The sequence below is a fragment of the Dreissena polymorpha genome, chromosome 9 (assembly GCF_020536995.1).
Source record: "Dreissena polymorpha isolate Duluth1 chromosome 9, UMN_Dpol_1.0, whole genome shotgun sequence".
Taxonomy (NCBI): domain Eukaryota; kingdom Metazoa; phylum Mollusca; class Bivalvia; order Myida; family Dreissenidae; genus Dreissena; species Dreissena polymorpha.
Window position 1 is genome coordinate 63,349,486 of NC_068363.1, and position 25,941 is coordinate 63,375,426.

The window sequence follows — 25,941 nt, forward strand, 5'->3', positions numbered from 1 at the left end:
AGGAAAACCATACAAAAGGCTAAAGATAAAATATTAGATAAGACTAAAGTGCAATTCGAAGACTTAAAACATAAACATAACACATCAAAATAAGTATCATTATTGATACATAGAAACATTAAGGAACAGGGTAAAAAGGAGTTTTATTTAAAATGGCCCATCTGAAGCGACTCCTATTGAATGGCGCTTTTCAGATTTCAATGAAAAGTCGTGTACCCCACAGCGGAAACTTTAACTTCTTTGAACAAAAATAATACACAACAATATACCAGCCAACGCAATGCCATGTCATGTTTTGTCAGAAATAGTCGCAGCCATATATACGATGATTGACATTTAGTGTTTCCAGTGTATGAATACTTGCATTGTTAGACTAAATTACATTTCCTAACATCATCCATATAGATAATATTCATAATAGTGTTATGCATTTATTAACAGTTCAAATACATATAATCATTATTCGCAGATCTATTTACTCTTATCCCTTACCTCCATATTGAGACATAACGAAACAAATATTTGAAAAGGTAATATTCATTCACCAAATGTATTTTTATGTTTAATAGTCAATACTATAAAACAAGTCTGATAGTATGCTTACAAGAAAGTGTATTTGTCAATTCAAATGATTTACAATACAATGATTTGGTGTAACTTTTTAAACATATACACTAATCGTCTATGGTTTATTACGCAATAGTAAGTTAAATACTGTGTATCAAAACTGTTAAACAAGCATATTTAGAATTGTCAAATAGGTCACATGTCAAGCCACACTTGTACAACAGAATTGCATTAAAAACACATTTGCCATAACGAAGCCTTTCCAATCACATAGTGGACAAGTACCCTAAATAAAAAGATCTAAAGTTCTCTATTTTTACTAATTCAATTGTACAGTTAAAGGCTGCAGCATAAATAATAAAGTTAACCAAGTGTCAAACAAAATGAAGACACTCTTTAAGATGACAACAGAGTTACAATGCATACAATATCGTTATACTTCGAGAACTTTCATTTTCATCTGAATTCTTTTTAAGAATTAAACTTTTTGATTCCAGAAAGGGGTTCTGCACATGTTAAGGTCTAGAATAGGTCTGTAAAATATTAATGAAAAGTTATTTTTTAAAGCAGTTAAAAATACATGCGATATTGCTTTTTATTCTTTACGAAATATAACAACACGAGTTATATCTATTGAGTAAGAACTAGTTAGACTTATCGAATTATCATCCATAAATTACAATACAAATTATTACCCTAAAGCATCTAGTTTAGTATCTATCAAAGCGCTTTCAATCCCTGTGTGTTTTTAATTAAACAACGTACTAAGTCTGCAGTTCGAATAAGTAGTCTCTGTAAGACTCATTGCCAACTATGCATGGCGGATGAACCATATGACGCCCTTACATAATTTTGGCTGATCATGGCTTATAAAGCTTTAGTCAAGTATACAAACTAAGCATATTGTACAATCCTTAGTAGACCTGCTACTGTTCTCGCCGTGGAATAGGCGCAAAAGAGGAGGACGATGATGCATAACCTTGTCATCAGGTCCGTATCAGAGATCTCGATGCGTTGGACAGACCTCACGCGGAATACCACTGATGTTCTGCAACAAATAAATTGAGAAATATAACATAATACTAGAATCTTCAAACGTGTTAAGTTTCGTTGGTAATGTGATCAAACTCATAGAACGTCCCGTGTTCTCAACAGTTTTTTTGGAAATCACGTAGAAAGAAAAACAAATCATGAGCAAGCTTACTCTGGATAATCCTGTTTTGACTGCATTAGAAGATCGGGGAAATACATGTATAGGAATATATCCAGTTTTCCGACGTAACGTGTTATATGAATATCGGTATATAAATTGTTCAGATCGATAACATACATTCTGTTTTAAAAATAGTTTATATTAAATAACAGCAATGTCTGTATTGCTTTATCAATACAATCTTTCCAATAGTATGAGTCTATTTAAACCAAGGTTTATTCATAACTCTTACTTATAAGATTGATTTAAATCGAACTGTGGGCATAGATAAATCAGTCAAAGATGCTCATTTGTTTTTAAATGAACAGTTTTAAATTAAATCGTCGAGCTGTTGCCCAATATCATGTGTCAGCAGATTCAAACTTTATTTAAAGCAATCATTTGTCTCAATCCTCCAAGCATATATAATATTTCGAGTACCTAATATTTAACAATATATTTTTGCTATTGAAATGTTAATGTGTACATGCTTGTTTTAAAGAAAACGACCCATAAATATTTATTTCCAAGACTTTATGAGGTCTTCCAAACAAATTACATTTTGAAAATCAGCCAAAGAACACGTTTCACAAAAAGGTTTTCAAAAATTCATTTGGTGGAGAACTAGTAAACGCAAATGTCGAGCAGCGATCTTTCTCCCCAGATAACGTATTGATGTATAGAAAGTATGTCTAAAAGACATTAAAGCAGACGCAAGTGTCATAATTATTTGATATAACAAACCACATTGTCTGTTTTGTTCTGCTGGCAGAAACTATTACCCATACGTTTTAAGAAGAAATGCTCCGTATGGAATCGAAAATCCAATAGCTTTAAACCAGAACCGCTTTCAGCATGTCACCACGCTAGCCTCAAATTAGCTGACGACAAGCTGAAAACACATAGAAAATACATCAATAGCATTATCATTATATCATGCGTAATTGTAAGTACCCACCATGTATCAGAATTCTGAAAAAGAGTTAGACAAGTGCGTTTATTCAGATGTAAAGGTTTAACCATGGCAAGTAAAAACAAACTTCTTACTTTCATTTCAATTTGAACAAATTAACAAAGACAATTGTCGCAGGAAAACAAATGTATATAAAAATTAGTATATTATTTTTTGAATGTGTACCGAAGATTTAGCAGAAGCGTTATGGGAAAGGGGTGTAGAGTGCGAAAAAAAACTGCAAGGAATATAGAAATCATAGAGTTGTCGAACGGAAAAATATCCAGTGGGCATACAATGTTTTTGCCTCTTCGTGTTTGGATAATAGTAAAAACATTGATTGCCGAATGTTTAATTTGGCAAAACACATAAGTCTCCTTAAACGATTTATATCTACAACATCCTTTACAATCATACACAAATGCATACGCATATCCCAAAGCAAATTAACTTCAAGGTGGATGCTGTAATAGCATGTTTAATCGATTATAACGGTTAACTGGTTCATTTTACGTTACCGGTCCTGGAATTAATCTATTAGATTTGTAACATTTAACGGCAATATTCTGAAGTGTAGAATGTCGTTCCCTAAACAGATCCCTCTTATTAAGATACCACTTGAATAAAACACTGCCCTTTACGTCCGAGAGATCAGTCTTAAGTAGCTTTAGACCTTTCGTGCTGTTTCTTGTGCGAAACGAGACTCTTAAAAAAGATATCAATTTTCTAAACGGCCGAATTATGATTGCTCAAATTGCCAGTTGCATGAAAGATATTTAAATAATACCGGCATATAAAATATCAAACATACATCACATGCACACCAATTATGGTAACGACGATGGCAAGGCATTAAAATGTTGCTTTATAAAAACGTTACAGATTTCACAAGAAACTATTAACTGTAAAGCGCAATATAATGTGGCTTTGAAATAACTTTACCGAGTTTACAAGAACCTAATTTCTTAACATAAGTATTGTGAATCCACTATCAAGTTATAACAACATGTAAACAGAAAATAGGAAAGAGATTCGCAATTTGTGTGTTTCTTATACTAGTAAAACTACAAAGCTCTAAAAAATTTCATTTAAATATAATCGAATTACTCGATGAAAATTAGAGTTAACGATTGTATGCTACTAAATGCACATCACTGAACGTTTTGTTGTCTTATTCTTAAAGAACAAACGACGATTTTTAATGTCTACTCGACACGAACGTGTAACTTGCCTCCCAGTTTCGCTGAATGGGTCAAGTGCCCCACGGGAACTACTTATCCGTACCCCAAACTTTTTTCCTAACCAAACTATTTCGTACCCAATTTTATTTCGTATCCATTTTTTTCGTACCCAATTTTGTCCGTACCAAATTTTTTTTTCGTACCCAAACTTTTTTTCGTACCCAATTTTATCGTACCCATGTTTTTTTCGTATACAATCTTTTTTTGGTACCCAAATTTTGTTGGGCTTATTTCTGTCGTACCCAAAATTTTCGTATCCAATTTGTTTTCGTTTCTAAAATGGGAAACGAGATATGATATAATCTTTTATTGCCACGCAAACACTTCCTCATCATGATGTATTATTGAGGCGTAACATTAACCTTAATGAGTTGATAAAATACAGGAGTTTATGTTTGAAGCCACATTTAGACTACGGCCATTCATTTTTTAAGAAACTGAGAGGCAAACGTCTTCATAATAAACTTTAATTCAAGCAGTGAACGATATTTCATGCACGTGTAGTAAGCCCTTGTTTTCTAGAGACCGGCTTTTTGTATGATTGTTCATCTTCGATTGAACAACATGTTAGAATTTACCACGCTATGCTATTAGATGATATTTAATTATCTTATGGAAGATTAATGCATGTTCTTAAAAATATTGAGAAATTATCAAATGCATTTTGTTTGGACTACAAGTCGTCATTAGGTATAACATTCTCTCCATTATCCTTAATTTTAAATGAGTAAATAGAATAACAGACGTTCTTTGCATACACGAAGAATAATTACAGCCTGTTTTACTTCAATATTGGTGCACCACATAACTCAATCTGAATAAATGTAAATGCGAACATCCGGGAGATTTTCCGTAGCTTTATCTTTATGATATAAAGCTGAAACTCCGAAGTTTGCAAACAAGTATGAATACATTAGTTTATTTAGTGTTACGAAACATTGCATGTTTGTATCCAGTTTCCTCATATAACACTAATGAAAGGAAATAATTTGTGTCGAGGATACTACACCGAACGAACTTTAAATAAAATAAGTATTATACTTCTTGAATATATATTGTGAAATGATTCAAACATTATTAAAATTATGAGTTGCAATTAAAGGCCTCCTCACACATAGGCGAAAGTCTCCCGACGTCAACTTGCGTGTACTGGCGAATAAGACTTAAGCAAAATTCGTTCTCATCAGTATATTGTCGTTGCACATCGATGGTGGTATTCGCATGGATGCGTTTGTGAGCTTTTGCGTTCGTTGCGATTAGTTCTGTTCGTCGGAAAATTTTAAACATGTTCAAAAATTGTTGGCGAATAAAAGTTTGTCTATCGTTCGTTTAAATTCGTTTCAATACGTTAGCCGATCGGAAAGTCTTCGCATAGCGTTCGTCAACTGGCGTTTGAGGTCGCAGCTCTCAGCTAATTTTCATATCATGATTACTTGATTTGCATATCAGCGAAAGAGGACGATCCGAAAACAAATCTTTGCGATAGCTTGCGAACTTTTGCGAACTATAGCGAGGATTTGTAGCGAATAGAATCCGACGCATTTAAGCGATTTATAACGATAAGTTTACGTTCAGAAAACGAACGGTATACGCTCGTATACGAATCAATCCGAAGGGTAACTACGATAGGCGAATCTATGTGAATCCATCCGAATAATAGCGCTCCTGATTGTTTTAGTAGTTTGTGCAGACATATGCTTTATTTCATATATATAATGTTGAAGGTATCATTATTTCTTCGTCAAATGGAAGATATACAACGCCTGAAACTGCAGTAAGTTGCTGCTATTGCCAATCAAGAAGTAGTCCAGCAACAACTAAACATACACCGCTTTCTCAGAGGCCGACTAAGGTGGAGAAGAGGAGCCAGAGCACGTAATATCTGGAGAAGACAATGGTTGCATTCCGGGAGACGGCGCCAATTTGGCATCTATGATCAGCTCATGGTTGAGCTCAGAAGTGAAGATCCTAGAACATTTAAGTAATTCCTCCGCATGCCTACTGAAATGTACGATACAATTTTGGGAATGTTCGTCATCGCCTCGTGAAGCAACACACTCGGTACAGGGAACCCTTGGATCCAGGGCTAAAGTTAGCTGTCAAACTACGTCACCTGGTTTCTGGTGTCAAGTACTCAGACATGCAGTTTTTCTGGCGGGTCGCTGAGAATACCCTCTCTGTAGTGGTCAGAGACGTGTGTCATGCTATATGTGAAGAATATGTTGATGGGGTTATGACAGCCCCCTCCACACCTGAAGAATGGAGAGAACTGGCTGATGGTTTCCTCAAGAATTGGAACTTTCCAAATTGCGTTGCTGCTATTGATGACACGCACATAGCTATCCGAAAGCCTGCCAGCTCTGGTCCCTTATATTATAATTATAAGGCATTCTTCAGCATCATCTTACTGGCCATTGTCGACTCGGACTACAAGTTCGTATGTTGTGATCTGGGTTGTGAGTATTAGTCTACATAAATTTAACTGCATTTTTTTGTAATTACATAAATTATATAAATTTAGTGTTGTTTTCAATGTACAGTTGTATACTGACGATTTCTTATCCTTTTGTATTTTAAGAATACGGTTCAAGTTGAGATGCCAAGATTTATAATGAATCAGAATTCCTTTACTGTAAATGGTGCAGGGTCGTTCCATTGGATTTCCAGACCCACGGCCTTTTCCAAATGACACCGTCGACATGTCCTATTTCTTGGTTGGAGATGACGCTTTCAGCCTTAGCAAAACATGCAGAAACCCTATGGACATAGAGTCCTGACAAGAGACGAAAGCATCCTGAACTTCCGGTTATCCAGGGCTAGAAGAGTATCAGAAAATGCATTTGGTATTTTGGCCAGTACAGTAAAGTTCCGCTATTAAGACAATGCAAAATAGTGGTCTTAATAGCGAAGTGGTCATAATAGCGGACCATTTTCCTTCATAAATTAACCATTTGGGACTTGAATATTGCCAAAAAAGCATATTTTTTTAAATCTTCGAAGTGGTCTTAATAGCGGAACTTTACTGCAATACCCTTTTTCAAAACACAATTGTATTTATAAAAGAAATGTTCACGTTAATTTTAACACAACACAACTGGTCATCTGTAATTTCAGGTACTTCTCACAAAGATGAACCACAACCCGGCGGTATGCGCAATTATGCGCGAGGTTGCGCTTACATTCTTATCTTTACGCTCTTATTAGCTCCTAATCGCTTACCGAAAGAACGAATATTATTTGCGCGACCTAACGCTTTCTAGCGAATTGCAGTAACTGTTCGTCAAACTTCGTAAATCATTCGCACCAAATAGTTCCTCAACGTTCACCTTTCGTTATAATATTACACAAAGCAACATATTTTAAACAATTTCGGTAAGAATTCGCAAGAATTCATAAATTTACCCTTTTCGCCAGGCTTCGTCATATGGATTCGTCTATGTGTGAGGAGGCTTCAAGGTCATCCAAAAAGGTAATATGTTTGTTTCTCTTATGTTGAGAGTATAATGTGATGTTTTTTTCGACTGACTTCTTTATTAAGCTATATGTTTGACCATTTGTGTTTTTGTGAGAACTCATTACTTGTTTTAAACAAGGAAATGAAACGATATAATTGTACAACTTGGGTTACTTCAATTTAAGTATATAATAACATATTTTCATAAGAGTAATTGCAATCTCCAGAACCTTTTAAATATGCAAACGAGATTGATGGGCATAATTTTTCATCAGCATTTCAATTCTCGTCTGTGAGATAGCAAATACTTATTTCGAGGTTCACCACGTATTCAACTATGCTTTTAAGTGCTGATGATTTGGCCTTGCTTAATGATTCCCAATGTTATGTTCCGATGTTGGCAAAGAACATTGCCTTTATTATTTGGTCACCATTTCCGTAGAAGTTCTCGCTCTAATTCTGACAGACGCATTTATCTTTCATTAAGATAGGCCTGCTGACGTTAGTCTAACTCTCATGAGAATTGGTTAAACACGTGCCCCTGTGAGTCGTTTACGCTGGTATGTCGTCCTAATTCATGTTAAGGTTCATGTAGAGGCGTCATTTTGAAAAATGTGGGACCCCTAGCATTGAGCTCAAATTTGACTAAAGGAAGAGTGCCACATTGAAAATGTATACATATATGCTTTAAAGGATGTTTTTCCTTCAAACTGCTACCAATTTTGTACATCAACGTATCATAACATCCACAAAATCAATCAAAATACAAAGCAATTTTAACAATAAAATATACATTATTTTCAAAAATCTGAATCATGTTTATTCCACGGCGGAAAATTATATAACTAGTGATTAATATCGACATTGACGAGGGCAAGTTACGCTTAAATAGTAAAAAAAAGTTTACATATCTAGAAATATCAAAACTCGAACACATGTCATTTCACCACCATGGAGGCAGCCATTTTTAAATTAATAAAATAGAAAGAAACATGCTTAAAACTCACTCATCGCCTAATTGACATTCCAAACGGTTGACGATGACAAATGCATTGGATTGTAATCTTTCCGTTGATGTTTGCAAACTGCACGATCAGACCTCATAAAGACTCAAAAAAATAACTATGTAAGAAGCATTTCACCAATGTTTACAATCGTTGTCGAATCACATGTACTATAGTATTGCGCATAAAATAGTACGCTTACAGACTGACAGAAAGATCGATACGTAACTTCGTTCAATTCATCACGGTATACTATTCTATTGATAATATATAATAATACATCGCTTTAACAATCTAATAGCAGAAACAATTCTTTTTAATGGAGTTTTTAATAACGAAAGTGAAAACAACGGAAGTTGGATGGATATTTTGTGAGATGCACTTCGGCTCCAGAAAAACAATACAAATAAACTAAAAAAGACATGTGGGGGACAATTTTCAGCTAGAAAATATTTGAAATAGGGTAAGTGATGGTATCTCTACGTGGTCATTTCTGTTATTTAGTGCGATCTCTTGCTGATTAATGTTAATAGTTGTTTTACTAGTTGCCGACCAACTGTCAAAATAAGTATGTGTTTTCTCAGGTATGTGTATACACATACCCGGTTTTCTCACCACTGCACGTGGTTTCGACCGATTTGTTTTGCGTGTTTTTCTACGGAGCACAGCGATGGCCACGCATTTCAAAATGGGTAGAAGGAATCGAAATATAAAATCAATCGGTTTGCCAATTTCTTTATATTCCTTTACAATTTTATATGTCATCTGCAATCTATTTCAATTTGAGATGGTTTAAAATTTGCAATTTGGTTGAGAGGTAAATAACAAAATTGTTAAGCCTTTGAAATAGAATTGTGACTTATTATCCACCATACCTGGATTTTTTAAAAGTAGTTACGTTTTAGTTATTTTTAGAACTTTGTTTAGGAAATTTATCCAAAAAAGGCAGTTGAATAAAAACTCATTTGTTGTTTTATGACAATAATTTTCTGTGAAATGTTGCTAACTTGACCTTGTATATGTATATAGCTTTATATTTATTCAACTTAAGGTAGTGCATATCCTTCCTAACTTTAGATTGAGATTTAATAAATTAGTGTAAAAATGTATTGGTTTTAAAGCAAAATATGAATAAAGCACACAAAAATTGAATGATAAAAATGTGTTTATGTTATTCTATCCGTCGTAAGCTTTAAAATGATATATAGTTTGACCATATTGTACCACATTGAATGAAGAAAAACCAAAGCGAAGTTTTAATGAATTTTATCCCCCCCCAGGAACCTTAAGCAAATCAAACTGGTGAGACATTATTCTATATTATATACCAGGATCAAAGCCCCTTATTAATTATGAACAAAACCTCAGCGAATTTATAACATATTTTCCCCTTGTGATAAAAAAATCTCCTTGTGAAAGTGTAATCATTTTTTCAACTCGAACACATATTTGTGATTATAAATCCAATTGATATCACAATAAACGAATAATCACCTACGACCCTTACATTTTTTCAATATCCACACAGACAACGCTGTAAAAATGCTTTTAAGTTTTGATATGGCATAGTTTACAACGACCGATACCATTAACTGAGAGACCATTTTGCGAATACTTACGGAAATTAAATTTAGGAAAAAAAGAGGTCGAAATTGTTGCTGATAGAGTCGAAGCACATAGATAGCGAAACCTTTTAATACCAAGACGTGATGAAAATAATCAATAAGGTTTGTCAAAAATAAAAATGCATCAACGTCTTGATCTCATACAGCATACACAATCATCCACCTATGCGGTGCTAGAACAACACTAGTTGAAAAACATACTCTGAGTTTATTGTATTCAACTTTGGTTTGAAATGATGATCAAGGATTTTACGAAGTTGGCTTATTAATATTTCCGGAAGGCTGGACATGGTTAACTTACAAATGATAAGATTTTATTCGTGTAATGAATTATTGTCTAGATCCAAGGGTTGTGTATGTTCCATTTTATCCGGAGGTACGGACATTTAAAACATTATTCCAAATTACACTTAGTACTTATATCCCCTCTATACATTGTTTGTTCGTATACTTGCGTTCAACCTACTTTTGCGTTTTTGCAGCATGTCGAGTTTGCAAACACGTTCAACCATCTGAAGATAAATGTCAATTCCAATGGAGACCCTTGAAGTTAAACTTGTATTGTCACGCCCTTTCTATTATTTTTTTTCTCGATATTAGAGTAAAATTGCTTACTTGTTTGTCAATTTAAAACGTTTATAAATACACGTGTTACTATCGTTTAACGTAATGCAAAAACGACATATACAAATCAAGACAACACAAATACAATATTTAAATGGCAATAATTATGTCCCAAATCCCTCTTTAATTGTCCGTGTACGGATAAATCTTTAATTAAAAGGAGTGAACAAATTGTTCAAACACGATGAATTCAATACAAATGCATGTAATAAACGTTGGTCTAAGCTCACGCAAACAATAATAACCAATTATATTATTTTGGTGATTTTTAAGATTAAGTATAATTACTATAATGTAATGTGAATGCGTCGCATCGCAAGAATGATATTTATTAAATCAAAGCGAAGCACATATGTTTCTCCCGAGAACAGGGCGGCCACAGTTAATGTGTTCACAGAGGCTGGAAAACTATTTTATGTAATGTGTTTCTTTACATTATATTTGCTTACCTATAAGGTTTATTATTGTAACATTTCACCAAATCAAATCAAAACATCATCATCAGCAGCAGCAGCAGAAGCAGCAAAAGCAGCAGCAGCAGCATCATCATTATCATCATCATCATCATTATCGTCATCAACTTTATGTTCATCATCATCTTCATCATCATCTTCATCATCATCATCATCATCATCATCATCATCATCATCATCAACAACAACAATTGCAACATCAACGACCAGAAATCACAGTCTTCCATCATATTATATTGTCTCTACAGCAACTGAATCTATTTATGTCATCTACAAGGGCATTCGGAGTGTAAAGTGCTGTCTGTCGAATTTGCTTCTTTCGATAGCTTTCTTGCGTGCAAGTTCGTCACAGGGACGATGCAATCAGCATCGTCCCTGTTATTACATTTTCATATTGACGCCACTGAGCATTTGGACATATTAAAGTGTCACCGGAAAGTAGTGATCATTATTTCGTTTAGCATTTAGTGCCAGTGCATTAAGTGTTTCTCCAAGTTCAATGCCGTTATATTTCATCAAGTTATGTGTTGCGATATTTGATTGATTAGTTTAATTGATAACGACTTAGCAACCGTCAACGATATACTAATATATATATAGTCAAATTGAGATGATAAATGCAAAAAGTGTTCAATCCGATTCACTAATAAATTATATTCTAAGCGTGAACTTCGCAAATCATCGATAACATTATACTGACTATATGATGCAATAAATGACCTAAAGAGAATGACCAAGTGTTCAAAGAGCTGCAAGTGTATTTCTTTAAATGGTTAGCATTTCTAACAAAAGGCAAAGCATTGCACTTTGTCTAGGTCATGGTCACAGTTTTCAGATCCATGCTTGCAAATTGCATACCATTTGTTTCGTAATCGACCGTAATTATGCATGAAGAATGGCCAAATGCACGCACAATCAGGCACGCACACAAAATAATCCATTGGGCATGTTAATTTAATGACAATCCAGGAAAACGAGTATCGATATTAAAGATGCCTGTTCATCGGGTATGAACTTAACATTCTAAGCCCTTAGTTAAACGCAAACCTTATGAATTAAAAATAAATGCAGCTTCAATCGTGCTTGATTAGACACATACATTTGAATAAGCGTTTAAAATCGATACATAAAATACGTTATTTTGTCTATACACATTTGTATTTCATTATGATAAAACTGTTTTAATGTATTGTTAACTGATACTTTATTTTAAATAATCATCAGTATTTCAGTATTGGTTTCAATATCATTGAGTTTCGTTTAAAACAGACAATATATGTTCAGTCAGTTTTATAGATAAAAAAAGTTGAGTCATTGCAACGGTTCTCAGCTATTGTAAAACAATATTTTTCAATCCGTTAAGCAGCATAAACATATAAAATGTTTTTAAATTAAGCATTGTACACGTCAAGTATTGCACCGTGGTTGCCATACATTCAGTTTTTAAAATAGAAAACAGGTACTTTACCGTCCTAAACAAATATTTGGTTCAAAACACGCCGTTACGTTTATTACAAATTGTATTGGATATGTTGTTTAAATCATTTCCAATCATGAAAATTATTAATGTACTTCCTCATAAAACAGTGGGTTGTTTTACTTCATAATATTCACAACATCAATTTAGATTTGCTACAAACGCACTAACTATTCTTTAGATTAACAGTCCATGCAACATTGACAAGGCATGCTGCGTGACCTCAACAAAGCTTTCGCAATTATGCACGCTTTTTGGAAAGCAATTAGTGCTACGGTCGCCCTATTCTGTTTCCCGAACGGATTATGTATTACCAAAAACAAGACCACATGCCCATATGTCTCAAACTCAACCGTAAAAAAACAAGCCGTGTTATGGTCATTTGTGGCGTGAGACTCTTAGTTTGACCTTTGACGTAGGGATACGGATGTTACATGCCAAACATCATCTTATGATGGTAGACCTTTGTGCCCAAATAATATAATGTTATTCTATATATGGCAAAGTTATAGTGTAACATGCGTTAATATTTCTTATGTTGTTTACACTTTGTGCGAAGTTATTTCAAAACAAATCAATATACGACAAAAGTATGACTGATATATAAATTAACAAGCTTTTTATGGTCATATGTTCGCACTTTGATGTAGGGAGACGGATGGTACACGCGAGACGTCGTCTTGTGATGGTGGTCATGTGTGGTAGTTTATTAACAAATCTATCAATATGTGGTATAGTTATGGCTAAGACAGTAATTTCAAGAATTGTATGGCAAAATTAACCTTTGATCTTAAGTATATCCTTGCACTTGGAGGTAGAAATGGATGTTAAACGCGACAATTCATTGTATGCTTGTTGAAATTCGTGGAAAGTTATCATTACATATAGATATTGGTGAGACAGACGGACAGTGCGAAGTGGAAATTTAAAAAAAAATCCTTATGAATCTGAAGTTACGTAAGGTATAAACTACGCTTTTCTTAGTCTAATATAGCCACTAAAGAAAGAATGGGATAAACAAAATTGATCAATAATAATTGTTTATGTCTTGAACGTGTTTTGTGAGGTGGTTGTCGCTTTCCTAAACGTCTTTTGGGACATGACCTATTTTTATTTAAGTTGATTCAGCTAGAGTACATTTACACCATGCAATCGTCAGTAAAACATAATGATTCAATTTTAATGCCAAATAAAGGCCGATTTATCTGAAATAACATAATTTCTTTTTTAAATAAAGCGATTACGGCTTTTGCCTGTTACTGGTTAGCTCTTTATTAAAAAAGACAAAGCGTTTATGACACACAAATCTGTTTTTATTAATATATTTTTCTAGTCATGCCTGGTTACACAAGCATGAAATAAATATAATACTGAACATTTAATTAACATTCTTTTTTTAAGGGACATTGTAACAAACATTCATATTTTTTAAGATGTCTTTTAAAAAATTAAACTCACCAAACTTGTATTATTTTAAATACTAAAATTAACAATAAAAACATGAGCGTCAACTGGGTCTTAATTGTGATATACAAAAAAAGAAATACATATGCTGTTGGATAATATAATTATTTACGACATAGCTCAGTGTTGCAATTATTAGAAGATTGACATTTTGCAAAATAAGTCAGATTAGAGAGTGCAAAGAATGCACATGATTTCAATTATTTTGAAGTTATCCATTAATTTCGTGCACAAACATTAAAGTAAACGCGTCAATGTACCCCATTACCCCAACATTCTCAAACTAACAATAAAAGCTATACATAGAGGTCATTTTGATCGTCTTTATCGCGGCAATAATATAAATCATGGCCTAAATCGTCATCATCGTCATTGCCATCATTGACATTGCCATTCCTTAAACGGATGAAACTAGTTATTTTATCATTCTAGAAAAAGCATTTAAAATCAAACAAATATATAAAAATGCAGGGCAACGTCAATGCATTGTTTAATATTTAAAGAACAGAATAAACCTTGACAGCAAAATGACTCGAAATAGTATATTGGTATCTGTTCAATTGTTGATAAGTAATCGCTTAACAAAAATGTATGTAAACAAATATATAAAATTAAACAATTGAATTGTATACCATTTATCGTAAAATGTTAAACAACTGAATAAATATTAATTGCGTAGAATAAACAAACATATATAGACAATTTTGTTGCAAAATCTATAATATTTGTTTTGTTTTATTTTATGATCAAATTGTTGCTAATGTGCCATTGAAATGATTAGAGTTAGTGTTATTTGTGACATTGTTTGCCCATAAACCGGTTTAAACCATCAATTATAAGTATTTGATTGACCGTTCTTATAGGTTGACCCGCGTTTCATTAATAGGTGTTTATTTTGTTGTTTTCGAGTGTGTTTGTCTTATTGTTTATTAATTGCTTTCTTACATGAAAATAAATGACATTGAAAGGTTAAAAGCATGCTATGCTGTTTTGTCTAGTTGTATTTATATCTAAAGATGTATTGTCAAGTATCAGTATCATACCCATTTAATTACTTACAATTTCATTTAAAGCATTTTTATAAGTAAAATGTACAATTACAATTGTAAACAGTGTCGTATTTTGCTGTATTTACGAGGACGTCCGTGTTTAGTGAGGAGTGTTTAAAACGGAGATTTAAATGAAACACATAACAGTTTCAGACTCTGAGTACTTCAAACCTTTTAAAGTAAGTATGATATTTAATTGTATTGCATATAGTGATTCAGTATATATTGTTAAATAATTGAATGACAATGTATACTTCTCTTTCCGATGGTCGCTTTTATATATAACCATTATCTATCAAAATAACATTTTCGCATTCAAGAGCGAAAATGAAGCCTTAAGAAACAAACATTGCAGATACATTCGTAAGTTGATTGGTAGCGTTAATGCTTGCAACACACTCAATAAAATGTCTGACAGCAGTACCTTACCAGTCACAAATCATTAAATTTAATCATTTATAAACATCGATTAATAACAAAATACTAAATGACGTTTTTCTCATAACGTATAACATGCTTAAATACAATCAACAATGAATTACCACAACATAGACATCTATCGGAAAAAAAGAGGTAATGTAAGGTGTTAATGGTTAGAGAGTATGAATAGTAAGATAGTTCAAAGAAAAATGGCGATATTAAAGTTCATTTCGGTATACTTCACATATTTTGTATCGAGCAAAAATGAGAGTTAAAATTTGACCAGTGTCTGTTTTTAATACATTTGGTATGCAACACGCATACATAGGCACGGTATTAAGCAAAACATACGATTTATATACAAGCGCATTGTGTTGAAATTTATATAAGTTTAAACCTCACAATTTAGGAAGTAAGGTACCGAAGCACGAATCTTTATTACTAAGTTGTTTTTGTGTTTCTTTCTGCAATCCGTATACACCCACTTTCTTATTTCCTTCATTGACGTTTTCTTTGTCTACAGAAAAATGGTTTATTCTAAGGAAAAAACTTTATACTCTTGCATTTTATCTTTAAAATTCATTTTTTCTTCATCTTAATATCATTTGACAAACTGATGATCATGCATGCAATATACATATTTATCAAAATAATTTTTCTAGACTATAATTATGAAATAATTATACTTTGTTGCACATACTGTATTATACAAGTTTACAGTTCATCGAACGTATGTCGTCAAATTTTCAAGCAGTTTTACCACATCGATTACTATGGTGTCACATTTAAGATTTTCACTCAATACACTGGCATAATTATTAGTAACAACCCAATTCATACGATTTGCGTACAATTGTTCTTCATCTTCGCAATCGGAAAAGACGACATTCCTCTTTTGATTTAAATTAAGCTGCATTTGCTTCTTGGAGTTGACACATGTACCTTTTAATAGCACTTATTGGTTCTGTTCGGGCTGCTCACTCAATCTATAATTCAAATTGGGTGGAGGTTTTTTTTCAAGTTTAACACACCATGTATGAATTAAGTGGACACATCTTTCCGTGCGTCATCAATTGTTCAAATAACATCGGGCAGCGGCATAGGTAACGATCTGTTTAATTGTTGCGAACTGCCATCGCACTCTTCCTTTTGCAAATCACGTTCAACTTCATGGCGTCCAAGAAGGCGTCACGGCACTGCACTCTCTTATATTATTTTAAATCATCCAGGATGATTATAACACGCTCGCCATTCATTCTCAAAGTAAAATGTTTTGTTGGACTGTCATCTTGCGTAACAGCTTCCGTCATTGCCGACAATTTATGCTATAAATGGTGGTTACCAATTTTCATGTTTCTATGTCCCTAATTGTGTATAAAGGCGACGGAATTGTTCCTGAAATTAAAGAACAGGAAATCGGATAAAAGGACAGCTTGTCATAGCGTTTGCAATTTACTCCACATCGAATTGAAACACGCAAAGTCATATGACATTTAACTGATCTTAATTGGCATGGCATCAACGTTGGCTGTGTCTGATTCCGCCTTTACAATACACTTTTTGTTTTCTGAGTCATGCTCAATGTTTCGTTTGACAAAGAGTTAGGCAATCTGCAATACCATACGAATCAAAATTAATATAATGAAGTTAAACTCCAGCTGCTGGAGAGGTATTGCATTCTAATTATATACAATGCGTTGGTCCTTTATTTAAGGCAAGTGACCAATTGCAAAAACAGTACAAAACAGCACAATACGAAACAACATACACACATAAAAGAATAAAGCTGGGGTCACCACCTTTACACAGCCTTTAGGGCACGAACTTGTAGATACTTGGAGAATTAGTTGACTTGCTTAAGGCAATTATCACATTTTGATATGAATGTACACACGAAAGAAAGGAAAATTTTAGAGTTCGCGGTGAGATTTCTATGACAACGCGTGAACACCAACGCCGCATTCAAAGAGGGAATTAAGTATAAATTTAACATAAAAAAGTTTATTGATGTTGTCAAAGAAGGTTATAAGGACACATCATGCTTGTAAGCTACATACTGTTAAAAGTTTCACAACATTAACCCATCATATTTTCCTTTGAAAGATGTGTTTAATGATAATCAACTTAAATAGGTTTTGAACTATAAAATGAAGTACATTTAACATTTCCAAGACGTAATTGAGGTCATCTTAACAACTGCTAAACGCAAACGAAAAACGAAAATGTTGAGCGGCGATCGTTCTCCCAAGATAACGTATTTATGTAGAAAGTATGTCCAAAAAGAATTGTCGATCCATTATATCAGACGCATGTGTCATAATAATTTGATATAACAAGATAAATGTTCTGGTTTGTCTAGTGGCATAAACTATTACCTCGTCGTTTTAAGAAGAAGTACTCCGTATGGAATCGAAAATCCAATAGCTCTAAACCAGAACCGTAAGCATCATGTCACCAAGCTAGCAATAAAGGAGCTGACGACAGGCTGAATACATAAACACTATAATTATGAGTATTTTCATTACCCTACAAAAGACTGCATGTGTGTCTCCGGTTAACTCATATAAATACTTTGGAAGCAAATAATTTGTGTCGAGGATAACGCACCGAGCGAAATTGAACTTTGTTTAAGTATTCTTCATCGGGAACATCTAATGTGAACTGATTGTAATATAATTTTAATTTTTAGCTGCAATTAATTTTATCCTAGATTGCCACGTTTTGTTTTTTCTTATGCTGTGTGTAATGTGGTGCTTTTTCGACTAATAAATATTGTACGTTTTATATTACATGTTTACCAATTTATGTTATGGTGTAAACGTATTACTTATCTTAAGCAATGAAATGATGAGATACAATTGTTTACATAACCGTAGCCAGGGGGGTGCGTTGGGTGCGTTCGCACCCAATCTTTTTTGATGAGTAAAAATAAATTGTACTATAAGTTGCGACCAACTTTATTTGACGCACAAACGGTTATTTATTTGTTTTCATGAACCCAGTGAGTCTTCGTATTTATGCATTCAAATAATGTTGTATTTAATATGCGACCGACAGGTCACTATATGATTAATTTCTCGATTAAGTCATTACCAAGATAGCGCGTGATTTTATTTACAATTTTTAACCGTAGAATTGTTGCAATCAACAGAAGTTTTGACAGCAAACATTTGAGAAGATCTTGGAAGCCGGTCCCCGCAAAATGGAATTTGAATCTTTGTTATAAATGGATATTTGTTTTCTGTATAATGCATTATTATTAACCTGGCACTCTTATCCGTATAAAATTGATACTTATTTATAGATATTTGATACTAAATGATTGTTTTGTAACTTTTGTCATCGTTATTAATTTCTGTTAAAGTCATAACTTTAATAAATATCATAACAAAATGATGAAGCCACGAATTATAACAATTACACATTGTGCAAAGCATTTTCGACAGACTGCGTTGTCTTTTTGATATATCCTGTACAACCATTTTCGGATCCCCTAAATGGTTTTCCAGCAACAAACATATCAGCTATGCTCAAGGCAGGCTAATTTTGTTGTTGAATGACAAGAAAACAAATCATTTCTACAAAGCATTGTAGCTTTTTTTGTAGTTTACCAACACGTAATGGCATCTGTTCTGCTTCACTTACATAACTTTCAGCAATGTTTTAATTATGTCAAACTTGACACTAGGAATGTCCTACTCTCAAACAGTTGTTATAATCAATTTAAAACGTTATAACATATGATCAGGTGGACGTTAACGTTTATTGTTTATCAACTGTGACGGATCTTGAGCATAAAAGAGCATATTGAGCATATTGGGCAAATAAGTATTTTTCTTCGAAGTCCTGGCATACATTGTTAAGGACTTTGAGACCATAGAGCCAGTAGCTTGTGGTTATAGGGTCTTAATGAAGCATTAAGTGTTATATTTTTCTGAAATTCGTTTAGAAAAAGAAAACATTTGTGTTAAAAATAGTTTTAAAAAAAAACAAAGTAACCAGTCATACCATTTTATTTCTTTTAAGTATTGATGCAGAGTAGAGATGACCCAGTTTTGTTCATCAGTGTTTGTTTGTAATACACTATGAGCACGTTTAGAGCAATGATAACCCTCTGGTACTATCCATAATAGCAGACAAAAAGTCAAATATTTCCATTTAATTTTCTCGATTTATAAATGGTACAATGTTGGAATGGTGAATCACACCAATTTTATCAAGATTCCAAGATTCAAATAAATAATGATATTTTATACCGTTCTTATTGTTTGATTTAACATTCTATAAATTTGTTGTTGCATATGTAAACAAAGTGTGTGCGCGCATACTAGTGTCGGGTTAAACACCGTATACAATGATGTATATCCGTGACAGATAAAAAAAGGTGTTTATTTAAAAACGTGGTATGGAAAACATGTATGTTATATCATATTCATGTCGATCAGTCACTGAGTATGGTCAATGAAAGTGAAATTTGATATAAAATGCTTATATAACTTCAGTCTCTAAATACAGTTAAATAGAGACCAGAATGCAACAGATTACGTTTAATTTTCAAAATTATCTAGGGGTTGGACCTCCAAAGTGCCCGATTGCAGGATGGGGACATCCCCTCCCGCACATACCCCCTTCGCCACTTCGTTGCTCAGTAACAATCGTCGATGGAAAAAATTCGCACACCTCTTTTCAAAACCCTGGCTACGGGCCTGGTTTGATAGGATTTGATTAAGGTTATTTATTTCTTTGATACATTACCATAAGAGTGTTTGAATTCTCCAGGACCTTATAAATATACAAACTATATGGTTTGGCATAGTTTTTCATCACTATTTCCTGCCGTATCTGTGCGGTATGAAGTACTCATGTCAAGGTTCAATACGCATTCTCGCTTAATGAGTCCTTTGATTATAATCCCCCTTTTTGTCAAAGAAATATCTCTATAATTATTTGGTCTTAAACTCCATAGAAGCTCTCGCTCTTATTCATACAAGAGGATTTGTCTTTAATTGAGATAGGCCCGCTGACGTGAGTCTTACACTCATGAGAAATGGTTAAACACGTGCCCTTGTGAGTCGTTTACGCTGGTATGTCGTTCTTATTAATTGTAAGAAATTCAAACTGGTGAAACCCTAATCCTATATTAGATATGCATATGCGTAGATTAAAACGTAGGTTGCCCTTCACCCTGACCTTTCTTTGATTGTATAATAATAAACACGCCGGGATCAAAGCATCTCCGAAATTAAAGACAAAACCTCGGCAAACTATTTTTTTTTCCTTTCAGAGAAAGTTTTATCGTTCTTAACAACTCGAACACATATTGTTGATTTAAACTCCGATCGATATCACAATAAACGCATCCTTCTCTACGACCCTTTCATTTTTCGACTTTCACACAGACAACGCTGTTAAAATGCTTCTCGGTTTTTTATATGACACTATTAACAAATGGCCGGTACGAAAACTGAAAGATCATTTCACGCATGTTTGTGAGAGTAAACGGAAATTAGGGAAAAATAAGTCGGACGCGTTGGTCATAGAGTCGAAGCAAATATATTGCGTAATATTTGTATAAGAAAAGCAAGATTTCTCAAGAATAAAATTACATCAACGTCTTAATCTCATACCGAATAAGATGTCCGCGGTCGGGGACAGACAATTGCCCCCCCCCCCCCCTCTCTAAAAAAACAAAAACAGGGGCTTGGAACAGGATTTAACCAATTAAAGACTTAATGTCACAGTGACCTTGACCTTTGAACTAATTACCTCTACTTCAATAGTGGTCACCAACTGTCCAAGGCAAAAGCACTTGTGAACTATAAAGCCAATCGGTAAATTCACTTTACGATTTACTTATAGGGAACGATTTTAATACTTGTTGTGACAGTGACCTTGACCTTTGACCGTGTTACCCTAATTTCAATAGGGTTCATCAACTGTCCATGACCTATACACATAAGAAGTATCATGCCAATCGGTGCATCAAGTGACGAGCTTTTGATCGGAAACGACAGTGACCATGACTATTTACCTTGTGACCCCGATTAAAATAAGGGCGATATACTGCCCAACGTCAATACAGCTGAGAAGTATCAAGCCAATTGGCCCCTCCGTGCACAAGTTATTAATCGGAAACAATTTTTACTCTCATTGTGACATTGACATTAACCTTAAACCGATTGACCCCAATCTTATCAAGTGTCATCTACTTGCCAAGACCAATGCACAATGGACGTATAAAGCTTATTGGTCAATCTGTTTACAAGTTATTGATCGGCAACTATTCTCACTCTTAGTGTGACCTTGATCTTGACCTAGTGACGTCTATTTCAATTGGGGGTCATCTTCTTGCAAACGCTTATCCACATTTGGAGTATCAAGCCAATTAGTCAATCCGTTCGAAAGTAATTATTCGTTGACCAACTGTTCTACCGACAAACATACAGACAGGCAAAGGAAATCTTATTTGTTCAGATCATCTAGGAGTCCACCATAAGTTGCAAGTGTCATTGGTAAGGTTGGGACTAGCATAATTTCATTATAATACGGCTTATATAAAAACGGTTAGCAAAAGCTACAAACATATATTGAAAAAAGCTTACAAGTTAATTTGTGAAACATATGTTAGAAGTATACACGTTACTTACAGAAAATATAAAGAAGTGAAACTCAAGCTGCTGGAGCAGTATTGAATTTTCATTAAAAACAATTAGTTGGTCCTTTATTTAAGGCAAGTGACCGATTGCCCAAACAGTACAAAACAGCACGATACAGCACAATACAAACCAACATAAACACAAAATATGAATAAAGCTGGGGTCACCGCCTTGGAACGGTCAATGCAAAGCATTGGGGGTTTAAACCTGAGCGCTCAACCTCACACTTGGCCCAGCAATATTCATAATACATTTAAGTGTAAATAAAATTTAACGTCATAGCATTGTAGCTCAAATTAAAAAATAATAAAAGGGAATTAAAACGCATTCAATTTAATTACTATTTAATTACTCAATTGCATTGAAGATACAAGAGTAACAGAATTACAACTTTTTGACGAACGATCAAATAAAACTATTAACAATTGTCAACTACATTCCTTCTTTATAGAAAAGATTTGAGAATATAGAATCATAGAGTTAATATCTCAGATAATCATCGCGCAAATACAGGAAGAAGCAGCAATAATGGGTGTAAAAAATCCATATTACATAGATTGGTTGTTTATGTGACTGCTAAACAAATTAAAAATAATTAAATCAAACAAGAAACGCCTATCAGAGAGAAAATATAATTAAAATGGAACGTTATAAACCCAATGACCTATGCATGTAGATTACAACTGGGAAAGTCGGTCGTATGACGTCACAAAAATCCACAATGACACAACGACGCGAACAAATCCCAAGGGCAGTACCAAATAAAATTATTAATGGGGCTGTGCTACCAATAAAACAAGTTTAGGTGACCTAATATTAAGAAGCAAATGAATAAAAATGGTAATTCCATTAAAGCGACATTATTGGAATCAAACAGTATATAGGTGTTTTGACAACTGAAGACAGAAATGATTTGATGTACGATTTGAGTCCAAATGTAGTTTACATGCAGATTTGTTCATACGACACAATGACACAATTTTATTCAACAGTTAAAAATGCCTATAATGTAGTATTCATGCAGATTTGTTCATACGACACAATGACACAATTTTATTCAACAGTGAAAAATGCCTATAATATCACTAATGATTCCAAATTTTAAGGGAAGAAAGATATAGTGAATCGAAAACCATCAAACACGTGTTTTTAAGTACATAAGCATCGTATCCTTTTGATAAAAACAAGTAAATTAAATTGAAAAAATTAATATGAACATTTGGTTTAACATATTTTAATTTGCGGACACGCTTCAAAACATCTCCGTAAAATGATGGATGGGAGATTCCATTATTTAAATGCCATTTTAAAGAAACATTATATTTTGAAATTAAATCACCATACTTAGAGTAAAATCTAGCAAATTTATTTCTTAGGTTATGATACAAAAAGCCTTGTTTTAGCAATTTTTTAGTTAATATTAGATTACGATCATTAAAATCTTTAATACACGAACATGCTCTGGCATAACGTACCAACTGCGAAATGTAAATACCATAGGAAGGTCCTTTAGGGATGTTGCCATCTAGAAACGGAAAATTCACAATTTCAAAGTTAAAATCGTCCCGTTTGTCGTATAAACTTGTTTTGATCAAATTATTATTTATAGTTAAATGTAAGTCTAAATACGCAGCGTCTGTATTGGATATACACGATCTATTTAAGACTAGTTCTTTTGGGTAGATTTTGTGAATATATAGTTCAAATAATGGATTATCTAAATTAAGTATGTCATCAATGTACCTACTAGTAAGGTTAAAACAATTAATCAAACCTATTTGCTTAGTTTCAGATAATTCTAACATAAATTCGCTTTCATAACAATATAAAAAAATGTCAGCTATAAGTGGCGCACAATTAGTACCCATAGGAACGCCAATAATTTGTTTAAATATTTTACCATTAAATTCAACAAACAAGTTATCCAAAAGAAAAGTAAGTGCTGCACAAAAGTCAAGACCAGTCCAAATGATGTAATTATCTAATATCTGATTAGTAAAAAAAGCTGTTTTAGTGTTTAAAGCTAGATACAAACATTTCTCAAAAGTTTTTTCAATCAAAGAAACAAGTTTGGATTTTATTAAAGCGTGAGGAAGCGTTGTATATAGTGTCGAAAAATCATAAGTACTTACCTGTGACACCTTATATTTTTTATTTTCAAATTTAACAATAACTTCTAAGGTGTTTTTTATTGACCAAAAAAGGTTAATATTACTATTTTCATAAACTTTATTACAACATTTAGCTATATGATATCTAATAGCACTCAATGCAGATGTAAGATACACTGATAATTGTTTGGTGGTACAAGACACTGAATTAGCGATAAAACGACTTTTATAAGGCGTCTTATGTAATTTAGGTATCCAGTAAAGTGATGGCAATTTCTTGTCAGTAATATTGACTATTACATTTAACTTTATGCATTGGGCAATATGGTCGGTAATAATTTCATTAGGTTGCTTATTGTACTCACAAAGCCAAAACTATCATTAAAGACATTAGTGTGCTTAATATGAATCTTAAATTTTTATCCATTAAGCATAAGAAGGCTTTTCGGCTTACTTGGTGCACATTGTGTCTGCACATAATTATTTTTGTAATGGGAAGGCCGATTTGTAATGGCATTAAATGTAACGGAAGAACGGTTTATAGTTTCCTTCTGGAACTTATCTCGACTTCTTACTCTTTGAAATTAAGACAATTATTGGCAGACATAAACACGCAGCCTTGCTTTCAAGCAGTGCGTCACTTGCACTGTGTTAATATTTATTTTGTTCTAATGATTTTACTTACCGGACGATACAGAAGAGTGTAATCATTATTGAGATGCATTATTTATTTCATTTAATCCAAACATATAACTTAATATCGATTTCATTAAAATATGGACATAAGCACTTGTCTTGAAAAATAAAGATACATGAACATGCAGCGTGCCTTTCTTGAAAAGCTTTTGGTGAACTAAAATGGTAAGATTAAGATCCAATGTTTTTCAAAGATGCATATGAGAGCACATATGTAACAACATGAACTTCTAACACGATCGACAAACACTCAGAGCCCCATATGTACTTCTGAGTGATTTAAATATACAAAACCATGCTTAAATTGGAGTTTATACATATCGTCGTTCTCCAAGAAGGTTTCAATTACTCAATTTATGAAATAGTAAAATCTCGCCAGAGGAAACACAATAGATGTTATTTCATGGGTCAATAATTTCTCCATTAATGTGAGAAAAAATGAAAATTGTCTTAGATATTTCTTTTTTACATTGACTTCCCCAGAATAGAATATGTGGAATGTGTTTGATATGTTTTCTTATAGATAAAAGATATATGATTATTTCATTTACATCTATTAAACGCGTTTTTACAGATGTGTCTGTTGGGCGTGGGCATTAGAATCTAAATAAAGATTTACGAATCGTCGAAACCATTGAGACCAAATGCATTATTAGTGAACTCTTTAAAACCATAATACAAATAAGCCGTCGTTACTGTATAACTTGTTATTACCTATTGAAAATAATTAACGCGGGAGCAAAAATAACACGCATGTCCATTATTTATTGCAAATGCGGTCAAGTTCGGTCAGAATACAAGTATGTCTCATTATATGAAGGCATCATATTGCACGTATGAGAAAGCTCTTGAGGCAAACAAAACGGAAGTTCAGGACGATAATTAAACCGGGAATTTAAAGTGTAACGTTTTCACAGTGATTCTCTCTTTAAAACT